At 43.6% G+C, this 17,044-nt stretch overlaps 1 long non-coding RNA gene across 1 annotated transcript in view; it reads right to left on the bottom strand.

Annotated features, from left to right (window-relative positions):
• The window catches only part of LOC117213495, a 59,006-nt gene continuing 41,962 nt past the window's right edge, over window positions 1-17,044 (bottom strand). Inside the window, exon 4 of the long non-coding RNA XR_004488669.1 lies at window positions 1-1,873. This is a non-coding gene — a long non-coding RNA (uncharacterized LOC117213495). The remainder of the gene's footprint in view (window positions 1,874-17,044) is intronic.

The following is a 17,044-nucleotide window of genomic DNA, read 5'->3' as shown; positions in this document are numbered from 1 at the left end:
TCTCTTAATTTTTTAATAGTTCCTTCAGTTACTTTTTATCGTACAATATCTGCTTGATTTCACATACAAGAATGAACGAATTAAAGACTCGTTATTTACACGTGATGGAATATAATTTTGAATGTAAAAGTTTAAATGTGTGAAATTGGATTCTCTTAACCACATCGGCTTTAAACCAGTTGGTTATTGATTTACATATATAGGAGGAAGCCTGACAGTGACGGAAACCAGATCGTAACGCTTCAGTTGATTTATTAGTCTTTCCAAGGCCTGCCTAATTTCATTGCTAATTTTAGACTCGCTCTTAGACGTATCGTTTGCGACATTGATGAAGCTTTTTATTCCGCAAGGTTAGCTTTCTTCCTAGAGTCGTTTATCGTAGCATTGAAATTCTCAAATTTTCAAAAGAAATAAATTTGTGATTAGGAAAAATTTCTAGTTCTTTTCAATTAGAGGTTAAGCGCATTGATATTTTATTTGAATCACAACATGTGCGTGAATGATTCGCAAATATAATATACATATATAATAATTTCTTTAATCGTGTTTCCGATGTAATGAAAATTGGGCGAATATAATTTCTCCTTCTGATACGATTACAACTTTTGTCTACAAGAGATCCATCGAAGCAGCGCAATTCCGAATTTTATTCTAAGGTCTTACCATTCGAGTTTACTTGTTGATTCCGACGCACTCACACACCTGAAACTTTGCTCACCTTTATTTTCTCAAAGTAAGAGAGCACGAGGGCCAGGTAAAAAGCAAATTTCAGGCGTAAGAGTACTGTCGAGGATGCTTGATTTCCACCTAGATATTTATCGCGTACTTCGCCCTACCTACCCTCGTAAATCAACTATTTTCAAGGAAACGTTAGCTTTCATACGCTTTATCGAATTTCTGGCATCGATACTTTGAAAACCGTCCATTCCGATATAGTATTGCTTTCAAAAATTTCGCCGTTTCATCTTTTCGCCGTTTCACCGCTCTTTTAATCTTAAAAACCGATTCGCGTCTCTCGCGTGTAATATTTATAATAAACATATGAAACGTAACTCGTTGATCACAGATCTTTTTTTTTGCATATGAAAACGGTATAGCTTTTGTTAAAAAAACACAAATGGATTCTTCGTTCCTGTACATATTTGTATATCGCTTCGCGAGCCAATACAAGAAATATTCTTCTCGTTACACAACTTTACGACTCGATTTATCACTAGATACGGCGGACTTTAGTATAGTTTGGACGTTTTCCAGTCGATGGCAGTTTTTCAATGCCAAGGCTCGACTGGAGATTGTTATTGTTCGTTATTCGTTGCATCGACTATGATGGATCCATAGGCCGAGGGAAGAAATGACACGCTGCGACGATAGACTGTCACGGACACACCTGAAACTTTGCTCACCCAGAAGGAAATGTACGGGCAGAGCAAAGAGTCAGGCCCGACCGTAACGTTCGAATTTTACACTGCTGGGACATGCTCGAGTGTTTCTTCTTTCCGTTGTCACGTTGCTCCGGGCGAGGAACTCGCTACCTCTTCTCCGATTTTACGCAATAGCGCCGCCACGAGGACACTGGAAAATAGAGGCGCAGAGATTCTTCATCGAGAGTGTAGTAGATCCGAGGGAATGAGTTACCGGTAAGACAGGGACCTCGAGAGCCATCAGAAATTGCGGAAAAATAGGCTGTCGGATAGTGAAGGAGAGAATCGAAGGGAAAGAAAGAAGTGAAGAGCGCGGAGAGAACTGTGCGAAGCTCCGCACTCAGCAGTGGCAGCCAAGGAATCAAGACCGTACCCATGTTTCATCCTACTGTTCGCTCTTTCTCCCTTTGCCTCGAGAGACGACACTCGAATCTCCATTGTTCGTGGTTCGGCTGAAACAGAATTGAAAAGACGCGTGATATTTACCAATAGATTCCATTCAGGCCGCAAATAATTCATAGGGTGACGGGGTCAACGAACGGATTTTAGCAGAACGGACTCTAATCGTTTTTAAGACTTTTCTAAGGAGTTCATTGTGTTTGAAACGGTGAACTCGATGATCGATAAAACGGTGGCCCGAATGTTTGATCGTGGTATTATCGCGTTATCGCTGGAAATAGCTACAAAGTTTACAAAGAGTTTAGTCTTTCTATGTCTTTTCGAATCGAAATCAATTGTAACTTTTATTCTTAATCGAGCGTTCGATCGTAAAATTTAACGAGTCAGCAGCTTGAAGTAATCAGATTTTCGACAAACGCTTCTTTTCGATAAGACGATGTAAAAACATTGTAACTGTTCTGTTTCTCGTGTGTCGGAATCATACGTAATCCCATCGTTACATACACTTTGCTAAATACCTGATCGACCGTGAGCGAGGGCCCCTAAACCGATTACCACAGTTTATGCCGTGCCGTAGTAACAGCCACCCATATAAGTGCGCCTAACAGCAACTTAAATGTATCCGAAAGCCTGTTAAAGATCAATCTAATTTCAAATTAATCGATGGTTATTAATCTTCCACTTTCGCGACGATGGGAATCTCCACGGGAAAGTAATTAGCAATTTACGTTGCAACTTCAGAGTTTGAACATTTGATAAAACATCTTCGCACCGGGTTTAGAGAAGATAGAAATTTTATTTAAAATTTTGGGACGACGATACTTATATGTATATGTATATGTGTATTATTATTATTATTATTATTATTATTTCTATCTCTCGTATTCGTTCGATATTTACCGGCCTGTTATTCGTGGAAATCGGATTTTCATTAAATGCTTCTTGGAACATAAAAAGACATTCACGACATCACGACTCACCGCAGTGCTAATGAGATTTCAAAATGTTTTGTACGGCGCGCGTAACGTATTCGTAAGACGTTTTTTGTAGCAGGTATTGAAATAATTCGGTGAGTCACCGTATAACTCTAATTTGCCAAGTGTCCACGTTATAAAGGGTTTTCGATCTTGCGTGTTCCTGCTCTTCCGTTGCTCCATCCGCTAAGGTCAAACCTGACCGATTCCACGCTCCATCCCGAAGAGATAGAGTGGTCAATTTCCACGCACCCACCAGATTTCAGGAAGTTGGTATTTTTCTATGTATACAGAGATATATATCTGATGGTTATTTGGTGTCCGTGGCAGCCTGGAAGATGGTAGCACGAAAGAGAGATTCGCCATCTGCAGACGCAGTTTGTCAGAGGGCAAACTCGGTGTCCAGCAGCGGAGAGTATAGCGTTACGGTTGGATGTCAGTGACCGGAGCATAAACCCAAGATAGTTTCACCATTACATCGACGGTCTTCCTTCTTGGCTTGGCTCCTTTCTGTCGGCCTGTACCATCCGCACAGCCACGCACGGTCGCTCGTTCGTCGTGGCCGCAACACCTGAGTGTCTCCAGTTGCAAATGCACGCGTCAATAAGCTGCTTTCCACCTCGAGGATTCCCTCGATCGAACCAAAGATTCGTTTCCTCGATCCGGTACGATTCGTCGTTCAGTTCGATCGAGGCCACTTGAAACTCGAATGGAAACCCTTTTTACCGATCGTAACGATCGATCAGTCGATTAATCGTTGGTTTCGTTCTACGGTTACTCTGGTGCTGTTCCAAAAGAAAAATTCCCGTTTTGAATTTAGTTAGGTTCGCGATTTTCATTAGCGCGATCAGAGCCTCTAAACGAGAGATTAGCCAGCCACGCGATGACCTACTCCCTTCGTTTCAACTATCGTTGAATGTTTAATCGAATGGTTGATGGAAATTCGTTAGCTTAGCCTTTGTGATTACTATCTGTATTTTTGGAAAATTAAGTTCGAGTTCAGATGATTTCGATTCGGGATAAAAACAACGATCGTCCGATTAGACCCTTCTTCGATTCGTTGATTAGCGATGTGACAAAAACCAAAGGATTGTGATAAAAGATGGGAGAAAACTTGCGAATTCGAAACATTGCTTTTACGAGGCGCCCAGAGTGCATATGGAATAATAATATTAATAACACGCAAGTGAATCGAATTGTGTAATTGATGGTGTAAAAAGATCCAAGCCAGCTTGTTTCCGATTACGTGTAACATGGTAGGAGATTCGATCCAACCGTATCTTGTGTAATTGGCACACTTTACATCACCTCCGTACTAATATCTTCTCACGCGTACTAATAAGGATCATATAAAATTACGTTCGTGAAATTCTATAGAGAAACTAATACGTTCGATGTTTTTATTAACTTGAAGAACCTGTCTCTTCTTCACAGGTTATATAACATTCTAAATCATGGAAATTCGGTAAATTAGAAATACGGAATTTTAGCTACGAAAGCCTAACTTTTGATAAAGGAGAGGAAACTTGTATCGGTACTAACTAATGAACGACGAATCTAATTGAAATCGCCATAATCGCCTGTAATCGAACGGTACCAGTTGAGAGTTAACGTGAAACAACAATTCATTTCTTCTTACCTGTTACGATACAAACAATTGTCTCTGAATAGCAATGTGCGATAGAGTATCGTTACGTTTATGCTACCCAAATATTTGTTAGGAATTTAGCGTGTTAATCGATTTGGCGAGCAGTGGTCATAAAATTGAGTTTCGCCTCGGACGAGGTCGGCGACAACGTCGGCGATCGGGAAGAAACGAAGCTATGGTCGATCGATAGACGCCGAATTGTTGAGCCCCGTGCATCATAAAGGCTAACGACCGCAGGCAGTTTGGCAGCGTTTGTGAAAGCGGTCTTTCTTCGAAGTAATGCAGCCGGAATCATGCGATGACGAGAGCGATTATGAACGTGCCAGCGAACGAAGGGAGACAGAGTGCGCTTTCATTTGGTATGCGTGGATGCGTGTTTGCGTGAACGAACGGGGATCAGAGTGAATCAGGAGGAGAGTCTGAATGACAGCAAAACGACGAGAGGAAAGAATAAACGTCAAAACGGAGAAGAGAAAGCTGAGACAAAAATAGAAAAATAAAAGAGAGCGTTTGTGTTTTCGAGTATGTCGTAAATAGACTTGAATCTGAGTTTGGCGTGCTTTATATTGTATAAAAAGTTGCAACGATACAAAGGGAAAGAAAAGATGGGACGAGGAGATAGAAATGGCAATAGGGAAGAACGCATATACGGTTAAAAATGTCACGTCGGATGCTCTGAAGTGACTTCGTTGCCATTTTATCTGGTTGCCTCTGTCCATAACCAGACGCCGCGCCGTGAGGTGTTTATATATATACGAAATGTGACAGGAAGCCGGAAAAAAAGACGAACAAGGAGAAAACCAGCGAAAAGGGGGTCAGTAGCGGCGCCACCGGCAGCAGCACGGAAGGGTTTAAGCAAACATTCGTAATTACACGATCGTTTAATATGTATGGGACTTCCGCGTGACCGTTTAACGCACGCGTACCTTCCAAAAGCGGGAGTCTGAATACACGGCCATTAACGAAAGGTGAACTATGGAACTTTCGATACTACCGAAGAAGAACGAAAATGGATTAAAAATCGTGGAATTAATCGAACAGCGTGAAACAGATCGTACAAATTACGCTGTTGCAAGATAAAAGACAAATTGTTTCCTTCGATGGTGGAGCGATTACTTCTGGGTGCGTTAAGCGGTGTAACGAAATAGAAATATCGGAAGGGGGGAAACGAATAAGGTATCCAGAGACGAATTCGGTTTAATCCATTAAATACTAACGATACGTAATTTTTTCTCGGTCGATCTTTATCGAATTCTGCTTCTTCGTTCTATATGCTGTAAGATTCGTCGACGAAGAACCTGGAAGGAAGTTCTATTTTCTTTCATATATTCATCGATCTTTTTGCGACAAAATCTAGTCCCAGTAAATGCTCTTCGTTGAATCGATTATCTCATAGACTGTTCGTAGAGAGGTGCGAATGATGTCTGAAACAAGCTGTTAACGGTATAAAAATTGATGTGCTTCGTAATTACACTTATGTAGTACGAGCTGGACGAGATTTATCGACCTCCTCGAGTTTCAAAGAGGACACGCTACTTTCCCAAGGCATTTTTAACGATCGTCGTCGGAACATAAATCATCGTTTTCCCGTGATTTATATATGTTAGCGTCTCGTGTCACGGAGGCGTGGCATAGGCGTGAATCCCCGTAGTGTCTGCTTCTAATTTAATTTATTACATCAGCCCATCAGCGATCCATGACGGTATTAAAGATCCTGTAAATTATTCACGTTGGGTCGTGCTCGGTAGTATGTAATTCCATTACGGTTGATTATCCTTTCGAATAACTGCTATTCGGTTTAGATGGGTATAAAGTTCGTTTGATACTTGTGTATTCAGTGGTGTAGCTTACGAAAACTGATATAGGAGCTTCAAGACACCGTTATTATCGTTCTTTTCGAGCGAATTAGGATCAGTCATCGATAGGTTATTGTCGTGTCAGTGCTCGAGGTAATAGAACGATGTGTTTGAAAGCGTGTATTGATCTCTCTCAGTCAGTCTCTGAAAGACAGTATGGCAAGTCGTTAAATACGATAAATATCTTAAGCTATTATCGACGGCGCGTTTTTACCACCAACTATGATCTTGTTCGAGTCGTATCTTTCGAATTAAATCAAGACGTCGATCTAAGAATTTAACGAGACTAATTTTTATTTTCGCGTTATTTACTTAACGTTGTGCAAATTATACGCTGTTTGAAATACCAAGAAGCGCATCGAACGTAGATCACGTACCATCTTCGATAACAAAGCTAAAAACCTTATTATTCCATGATTTTTAGAGAAACTCGAAGAGAATTGTCTGTATCGTTGTGAAAGGCGAATTTCTAGAATTTTGCTACCAGTTTCAAATATGACCATAGAAGTAACGAAAAAATAGGTTCTTTGTACGCGAAGGTTTCGAGCTTAAAATTAACAGCGTTTCGAGCGAAAAATTAAAGAGCCCTCGTAGCTTGATAACAATCCGAGATTCATCGTTACATGGAAAAAAGGTACAAGCGACGGCGGAAGTGGGGAAAGGGGGTGTAGGGAGGTAGAGAGGAGGGCGGAAGAAAAAGAGGAGACGAAAGAATGCGAGGAGACAAATGGGGATGTGCTTGGAAAGTTTCAATGAGAATAAACGAAACTGTGCGCCCTTTCGTTCGGTCGCGTGAGCATTCTTTCCATCCGTGTGCGTGTACAAGGATGCGAGAGAAAAGAAGAATTCTAGAATGCAGAGACAAAAGAAAATGGAGTACGAGCAAGAAGCACTAAATCTAATTGCCCGACGACATCGTCATGGGAAACGAACGAACGACGGGACGTTCTTGTTCCACATTTTCCTTCTCCTCCTCTTTCCCTTTCTTTTTCTTCGTCTTTTTTTCTTTTTTTTTTTTCTTCAAATCTATCGTTTCAATAATTCATCGAACGCTCTTCGATGTAAATGGGTACGTTGATTCTTGATAGTTGCCGCTTCGAAATCTCTTGCGAATTCAGATTGCGTTCTTTCTCCTTTTGTGTTTGTCGAAAACGTAAATCTTTAGTTTTCACGCGACACCTAATTTTTGTAGAAAGTCGAGTGTTTTTAGAAAAATTCACGTTTTCGAAAAGACTGATGGAGCAATTCTGCTTACGGATTCGTGTAGCTGACGAATATTGCGGAACAAAATTCGTGTTAGACGGTGAAGTTTAAAAGGCACTGTTGAGACGTCTAAATAAGACGAAAAAATGCCAAAATGTGTACTTACGTGGAAAATAACGGAAAATAGCACCAGGAATTTTCTTAGCATATTTTTGACACCGTATAAATCTCGCGAAACACCAGGCGTAAGATTAAAAAAGAAAAGGCAGTATGCTACTAATCAGGCTCGAGCGTAATAAGCTCTCGCAAGATCGCAATGACGCGAGCTTCTCCACGAGGCGAAGCTCCGGTACCGGTGTTAACCGGCCGCGTCTTCGAAGAAACAGGAAAATTGGACGCAGATGGGATTTAAAGGAAGAAGAAACGAGAGCCGCGTGTACGAGGGGAATCGTGCAGCAGGCACATGTGACTTTTGTTGGCAGGCTGTGCCCACTAAGGCAACCAAGAGGAAGAACGAGTTTTAATTTCTCGCGTCCGCGGCTCATGACCCCGGAGAATCGTCGAGACTTTTTTTCTTTGTTGTCACGATCGAAGTGGGTCAAGCCTACTGCTTCCATCTATTAGACGCGCGCTCCAGCTACTATTGTCATCGTCATCGCTGACATTCTACGTCATCGAAATCTGTTCGCAGGAACAGAGAATGAATACCTTTAACGAATCTAATAACCGAGAATATTCATAGATAAGAATGCCAATTATTCGTATCTATAACCAGGAAAGAAGCGGCTGAAAGTTTTAATCAAACTGTTAGTAACTACCGAAGTAAGTTGTTGGGTAAAAAGTTTGAAATCCTATTTCATAATAGCATGCATAATTTGACAGGGATTCGACGTAGTATCTATGAATACGTAATCCACTGGTACTAATGGAAACCATAAGCAGAACCACACGTAATTTCCTATATTACATACATATATATATTATTATATAACGTACAATACAATACGTTATATTATAAAATACACGCTGCATCTTGTTCAAGATTCAAGTTGTGTTCTATCGTCTTCGCCGCTTTATTATTAGCCTGTGAACGCAAAGATTTTGAATTTAATCGAACATCCGATTTAATTAATATTCAGGGTACTAGCCAATGGAATCTAGCCACGATAACGAACAGCGATTTACGCGCTACCGCGCTTGCACAGACTTTTAATCGTCAAGGTAACACAGCCATCTATAGAACGAGCGGTTCGATCGGATCGTCATTTCGTTCACGAATCCAAAATGCTTATCTCGGTCCCCACGATCGTGCTATAAGCCGCTCGGTAACGTGCTTAAGTTAAAAAACGCTCGACTCGCAAGCAACAAAACGACCAGCCACAATAATGCAGCAGGATACCGAAGGGTTTCGAGTCTCGGGTTTCTTAAGCAGATTTCGTGTTTTTGCGCGGCCAGAAGGAAACTCCATTTGTTATACCGTAACGGAAATCGTGGACGTAACACGCTTTACGTTTAAACGTGGCGACGCAACAACGCTACGTTCGCTATTTCCCGTTTAGATGCGCGCCCCACGATAGATAAGAAGGCAACAGGATAAAACGAAAACGCCGACTAACGTGTAAATTTTAAGTACTTCCCATTCCCCGCGTAAACTGTATTCCCACTTATCTCTCACTCTCGCCTCGTTCCGGTAGTCAGCCCGCGCCTTCCTTCAACTTCCGTCCTTTCCACCCTTGAATTTCCATTTTCGCTTCAAGTTGGCCGACTGGCGCAAACGCGATGCGGAAAGACGAAGAAAGAGTCTGGAAAGCGACTGGGCGGAAGAAGGAACGAAGGTTCGAAGGCCGTTTCGTCGCCGCTCACCGCGTAAGTTTAGCGAAAAAAGTCGTTTCGATCGAATGGAATCGTCGTCTTTAAGCAGCGAATCGGGCAGTCAGCCGGTTCTCTGTTCCAGCTGTTTCTTTCGGAACAACGTTCTATTATCCCCTCGTGCACCTCCCACGGGAGATTACCCGCAAACGTCTCCCTCTCGGAAATTTTCCGATGACAAACGAGCCGTTAGAGAAGCGTACGGATTTAGATTTCGGCTCCGCTTCGTCGTTTGCCGCCTGGTGGAAATTTTTCTACCGTACGAAGCACCACCTCCCGACCAGTTTACGTGAAATACCACGAAGGGAATAGGAAGGGGGAGAATGGTGGACGAGCGCGTGTGTGCGCGCGTGTAAGGGCTGAGAGTCGAGAAGTTTCTCTCGCGGTAACTTCATTCTAATTTCCAACGGGAACGGGCTTAAGAGAAAAATAATTCACCGGATATTTTCGAATAAATTTCCTGCACGCAATGGGAGAGTCTGCGGAAGCGAAAGAAAAAGAGGGTTAGCGAAGGGAAAAAAAAAGGACGACGCGGCGTTAAGCAGCCAACCCGGTTTTCTACGGGGGTGTAAATTATGCTCTTCTTACAGGCCGCTACGCGGCAGTTTTCACTCTATCCGGTACCGGCCGGCCAGCGTGTATTTATGTTACGAGTTATTAAGAGAAAGTTTCAGGTTTTACGTCGACTAACGTCCCACACGATGAGCTCGCTGGAGAAACGGCCTGCCGGTCTTCTAGGCGATATTAAAGCCTGCTACGAGATAATCGAATCGCAAGACGCGCGTTTAGAACAAAGAGTTCATTTTGAAATCATCCGATTGTTCTCAACCCTTCCCGATCCTCGAAACACCTTTCCATAGAAATAAAAACTCCGTCTCTTTGTAGGAAGAAACGTCAGCGACGATCCAGGTTTACCTACGCAGCATTAAAATAAGAGAATCGTGTAAACGGCCGATTGTGCGTTACCGCAGACTGAGATCATTTTTCGCAGATCCGCTTCCTCTCGTAAGCTCGAACGAAAACATCGCGTTAAATTAAATTCAGCAAATACATTTGCCAAGTTTCGTATGTAGCGTTCAACGTGCACGGAATTCGTTTGCTTCGCGGAAATCGCGTTTCCTCCCCTGCCGCGCGAACTAGCGATTGCTTCCGAACACCGATGGATCGCGTGGTTGTTTCGTATAAAACGATTTCGACGAGTTGTACGCGGTTACGTTTCTTTTTGCGAGTTGCCTTCGAAACTTCTCATTGTACGAACTATAAAATATCGCTTTGACGATTGACGTTTCTTTTACCGATGAACGTTAATAACTTTCCAGCGGCTGAAAAATAATAATTGCTCGGCTTCATCGCCGTAAATAAACCTGTCGAATTTATCGTTTAAACGATCGTTTCAGAAGCTTTATTTAAACTCTTTCTTTAAACGTTAAATATTTGACCAGAGTACACGATTATGATTGCTCGAAAGGGAGAATTTGTTCGCTGTGCCGCGAGAAGATCAAGCGGAATCGGTTGTGGAATCAGCATCGAATTACGTACACGGACGGATGAGGCAAGGGAGATAAGCGTAAGAAAAGTCCTACACGAAGGCAGTTGTTCGGCAGTTATTTCAGAAACCGGGCTTCAGAACCATGCTGTCATCCCTCTGAAACCGCTATCGAATGTCTTTCGAGTGACTCGGCTCTCTCGATCTCCTCCTGTCTTGTTCGCTTTTGGCAAAACCGATCGATCTCCCGACAGATAAGATTATACGGTGGAGCGATCGTAAAGGAATACCGCAAACGCGCCGCGTCGGTGCTCGTCCTCCGGATTCTTTTGCACCTTCGTCCCTATCGATAACAATGATCGCACGATACGCGTAAGAAGCCTTATGCGCTGAAGGAAGGATCGCACAGGAAACTGGGGAAAAAACGAAAGGGATGCAAGGGACGAAGAAGGACCGTGCAAATTTAACGCTCGTTCACCGAGCGAACGCTGAGCTGCGTTCTACGTGCCAAGGTTCGATCGAACGAAACGCGAGTACCACGCGTAGCTCGAAGCATAGAATGTGGATAAAGTTTGAAGGTATTAACTCGTAAGTAGTTAAGATAAGAAATAAAAGGAATAGGACCATGGACCGAAAGTCGACGATAAAAATAAAAATTGACGGAAGCTCGTAGAGGTAATATCGGGCGAACGATAATAGCGACACGCGTATTTGGTAATTCGAGAGGAAGCGGGACCAACATCCTGTTTTAATATATTTCCGGAAGGTTACGGCTATCGAATCGCACGAGTTTGTGGTTTCGACGCTTCGTTGCTTTTGCATTCTTCGCTACTGCCGCTGCCGCCATTGATGTCATTGTCGTGATCCCCTTCCTTTGTTTTTCTCTATTGTCTTGTTAGACTCTTCGTAAAAACCGATCGGTCAGTCGATCGATCGATGAAATATCTCGCCAACCAGAAATTTCGAATTCGTATTTATACAGACAAAAATCATTTATATTTATATTCTTTGATTCGAATTACTTTCTTCCTGCTCTTTCGTATCGCTGATACTTTTATAAGAGAATCAACGTTACGTTAAAGAGGCATTTGCGTAGCAGGGGTTTGTCAAGATATCGTACGACTATTTTCGCTTTCCAAAAGACGCTTACAGAGCGAATAAAACGAACGAAAGAAAACTGGTGGACCACGCAGAGATCTCTTACCAGGGGGAAAATTATCGTGTTTCGCGAGGATAAAAGTTCAGCGGCTTGGCGTACGAAACAATTTCCCGACATAAAAAGTTAAAATATCTGCGTATGACTGGGACGGCGCGACGCGTAACTCGTTCACAAAACGCGGAGCAACTTTCTTTCCGGGGAGTCTTAACTTGTAAACTTTATTCCCCCATAGTTCGCTTTAAAACCGTCGGGCTTGGCCAAATCTTCGTCGAGATGGCATCGCTTCTTAATTAAAATGCAACCTACGTACAAATATTCGTCGAGCAGCGAGCTGTATTTACCTACCAGCCGAAAAAGAAGAGACCGAATAAGAGAGGGCAAAAGATAGTAAAAGGAAGATGGCCAGATATGGGAACGTTTACCCGCAGCGGTTGAATTTTACAGGAAGAAACGATCGTAACCGCTGATTTCGGTCACATAGTCGTGGCACGAGCAGAGGGCTCCACCAGAAAACCGAGGTTATCATGACCGGCATGACAAACCATGATTACAATAATTCTTTCCTTTATTCAAACAACAGACTTCCTCTTTCATCTTTCTCGACGATCTCGAACGCGCTCTCCTCACTTTTCGGATGCTAATGGAACGAGAACGAACCCGCCAGCCAACGACCTGAAAACGCTTGGAAAGTTTGGTTCCCGATTTTCTCGATTTCTCTCTAACTACCCTACGATCTCGTAACACTAGAGATAAGGGAGATATGTATTCGAGCCAAACTTAAATATTAGCTTCTCCAATTAGAATTCCGATATTACAGCTTTCGCGTGTCGGAAACGACGTTTTCCGCAAACATTATCTTTGAGAAATTGAGACTCTTCGGACGGTAAAGCGGAATTATAACATAGAATTTTCAGTCTCTATCGAAATCAAGGGGGGGGGGAAGGAAAGGAAAGGAAAGGAAAGGAAAGGAAGACGATAGGACAAATGATCGGTGGTTCGGCAAAAATCGTACAATTCTGATAGATTTGGAGCGGTTCGGAAGGCCGAAGAGTAGAAATTGCGAGAGGGATGCGCGTAGCACGCGGTGATTGAAATCATTCTCTACTCGCCTGTACGCGAAGGATCGAATGAGAACGAGCGACCGGGTCGAAGTATCGTTACCGAGTCGCAATTAAAAGAATCGCTTCTCTTCCCTTCTCTAAAAGTCGATAGCAGAGCAGATCCTGAACCGGCGTAAAGAAACCTTTCGATCGAAGAAGCCTCTTTACGACAAACGTTGGTTGGCCTTTCACGTTATTCTTCCGTCAGCGGCATAGCCTTCGTTAATGACAAATTTCTTTGAATCTTTCCGAAGCTTGGAAAAAAGCTTTTCCTATTATCATTATCGCCCATCGTCCGTGCGCGCGCCATTACGTCCGTGGAAAACGTTTCGAGCAGACTCGAGTATAGGAAGAAAAAACAAAATACATAACAGGAAGAAAAGGGTTGAGAAAAATGAAAGGGAAAGAACAAATCGACAGACGTGTACAATGTGGAAGAGAAAAAGGAAAGTTTTCTCCCTCGTCTTGAAAAATTTCCCGTTTCCTGCGTGTATATTCGACGCTCGACGAAGTGCCACTCGACGTTCAATTTCACGTGAACACACGCCGAGGAGCGGTTCTTTTCCAGCGATAAACAGATTCCGTCGTAAAACCGTGAGCTCGCGCATAGGAGTCTCGATGGTACGCGCTGGATAAGTGGCACGAGCCTTCCTTTCTTCGCTCTCCTCGTTTCGCGGTGGCATGGCAATGGAAAAGTAGTGGAAACCGAGTGGAGACGAGTCGCGTCTGTTGAGATTTTTTCCGCGGAGGAGTTAGTTTCGAACTGAAGCTAATACCGATGACGGCTGCGCTGCTGTCACGCGGGGAAGGGAAACGGTCGCGAGATGACAGAGAGAAAGAGAACAGCGGATCTAAAGTGGCGTTCGCGAATGAGAAAGAAGAAGCCTATGACCTGACGTTTATATGGGGTGTCTCGCGAAAGCATGGATTCGGCTCGATGGCACCGATGTTCAATTAACTTGCACGGTATTTCGTTTCTATCGAAAATCTTCGTTTCCGGTGTTTACGTCGTTTACCATTCCGAATGCGTTATGGCTCGTGCAACGTCGTGGAATGCGTTCGATAAGCCGCCTTTCTCCTATAAGAAGCAAGCAAAATTTCACTCGTAAAGATTTAAACCTTCTTCGGGTATTTCCACGAAAAATAAATTGCGAAATAAATCGACCTGTCGAGCAACGCGAAACACCGAGAAAATCGTCATCAGCGCAGATTATTCCATCCAGCGCGAAGCAAAAAGTCCAGCTGGAAAAAGTTCTTCTTCCATAAAAGCGCCTGTTCCGTGATTCGTCAAACATCGAGCCGAGGACGATTCCACGTACGAAATCGAGGAAACGAAACGAAACGAAAAAAAGAGGAAAAAAGAGACGATGGACACGCGATAAGTCAGAAAGGACGAGCGTAGTGAAACAAACGAACAAAGCAGAGCTGTCGGTATCTACCGGATGGGAATATTCGAAAAAAAGAAAAGGAGAAAAGAAAAAAGACGAAGGATCGTTTTGGAAAACGCGAGAATCGGATAAGGGTCGTTAGATCGGACACCCTGTATACCCACGTAATACCGCAGAAAGTCTGTATCGTGTACAAAGCCAGGCTGGGAGAAAGAGGAACAGTGAAGAGATGAAAAGAGAGTCCGGAGGAGAGGGGCGAACGAAAGAGTAAGAGAAAGAGGTGAGAAAAAGGGACGGAGAGAGAAAGGTGGAGGACGATAAAGAAGGATGGATGGCGATGGCGATGTCGATGGAGGAAGAGGGAAAGAGAGGGCAGACTATGCCCGATAAAAAGCCCTGATTCCCACGAGCGTGGATAGCCTACGATGAAAACCTCTCAGCTCGCCGACCACGGCACGGCATTAGAACGTCCACGAGTACCATGTCGGATTTTTCGTCCGCAGACACTATAGCTAACAGCGTAGAACGAGAAAGACAGATACGAGGTAGCGAGAGCGGCGGTAGCAGCAGCACCACCACCACCACCACCAAGTATCCACGTAACGATTCGTTCTCATTGTACGTGTTTACTAGGCTATGATTATGTAATCACTGGCAGCTTCTACGAGTTTGAGCATTGTTCAAATCGTCGTTGTCTTGCTCGTTGAAGACTTCTCGCTCGAACGTTTTCCCTTTTCCTTTAACGCTCGTCTCCATGACGTGTTCGACGGTAAACGGAATTCCAGCTTCCCCTGTTTCGCGCGAAATGACGCGAAACGCCAATTGCTCCGCTCGAGACGAGCACTTGCGATCGAGTGGTTAGATGGACTGGACGGCCGAAAGAAGCGAGAAGGAGATGCGTTTAAACGAACGAGTATGGGACACTCTGTTCCACATTTCCGAAGATGTTATAGACATCGCGGGCTCTTAAGAAAGACGAACCGTGGATACGAACGAGTCAAATCGCGTACAAAGCGCGAAACGCACGCACCAAGTTTGCCCGAAGATCATCGTGGACACGCGTTATATCTTTGGAGAATAATCCGAAAGTCTGAAGTTTCTCACTCGAGATACAAAAGGAATTCTGAAAGCGGAGAAAGATGAAAACAGGAGGTGAAAGGCTCTGGTATGTTAATCGGCTCCAAGTTGAAATTAAGGAAACAAGAGGAGAGTGAAAAAAGAAATATCATTTCTCTGGAGTTTTATTCCAATTCCTCGAGTGCGTCTGTCGGTAATCACTACGCTGGATTTCTTTTGTGGAGTATTATAGAGAAAGAGGAAAGTCGTGTCTCTCTCTCTCTCTCTCTTTCTCGTCTTTTATATTCCCTCGCTATCGTGTTACAATCAATCGCTTTGTCCCGTCGACGTTGTGCAGTCTGTTTAAGCTGATGCTCGACTAACAATATATTCGACAGAGGGAACAGAATGTTCTTCCGTGAAATCGATGCACGACTGTTTCTCGGTCCTGGCGTCGGATAAAATAAAAGATGCCTTCGAACTCGAGCGTAGGATAATGCGACAAGGTGTGTGCGCACAACCCTCGTTCGATCGAAAGCTACACACGGGGATGCATATTCAGCGGGCGCCGCGCAAAATTGACACGCTCCCGCGCCGGAATCCCGTGACAACCTGTACCTCCAATTTAAACGATTCGACGGAACGAATGGAAAGGAAATTTGGGGTCTATTGTCCTCCAAGAAAGAAATAATTCTCGAGATTCACAACTCGGGGAACCTGTAGCCGGCCTTGGAATTATATCCGCTTCGGAATTTAGGATTCTTCCGACTAACTAGGAAAGTTACTTTTCAAATTTTATTCTCCGTCGGGAAGAGAAAAAAAGATCGCGTTGAAACGAGGAACGTTTGATGCAACGGTGATCAAGCCCCGAATCATGAACGCGAAATTGCACAGTATCACGCGTTACGACCACCTCGCGAAACCAATCACCAGACGTTGTAATCCGACGATGTTCGTTGGATTTTCAATCTCCCGAGCCGCGAACCGTTAATCTCCGCGTGTATTACCCGAGCGTGTCTAGCGGTAATTGTCTAATCACTGTTATCCGTTTAATTGCATAGCGCGTTATGCGTTTCGTGCGCGCTTCGTGAATTCTAAGCGTTCGTGGATTCTAAAAAAAAAGAAAAGGAAGTTAACGTCGGTTGGTTCGATCCGCAGAATGATAGCAAGGAATCGCTCGAGAAATCGATAGAACCAAATCGTTTTGATAGAAGAAAAGCTCCGCGCGCAGAAATTTCTCGCAATATCTCGTGCAAGAAACGGATGGACAAGAACTCTGAAATATATCCAGCCGGCACAAGCAGCGATACCACCGCCGCTTTTACTATCTCCGATCTTTTACGATCCGCACCGTTACGTGCGTAGGTACGACCTTACCACCGCACCGTAAAGTTTTTTTTTTAAAAAAGTCCCCGAACTACGGTTGTACGGCTCGGTAGAATCGAAAGTAAACCGGCATCAGGGGTATTCGTATGGATGGAACGG

This window comes from Bombus bifarius, unplaced genomic scaffold, assembly GCF_011952205.1.
Source record: "Bombus bifarius isolate JDL3187 unplaced genomic scaffold, Bbif_JDL3187 scf7180000009111, whole genome shotgun sequence".
In the NCBI taxonomy this organism is placed as follows: Eukaryota; Metazoa; Arthropoda; class Insecta; order Hymenoptera; family Apidae; genus Bombus; species Bombus bifarius.
This window is presented reverse-complemented; position numbering and strand designations above follow the sequence as displayed.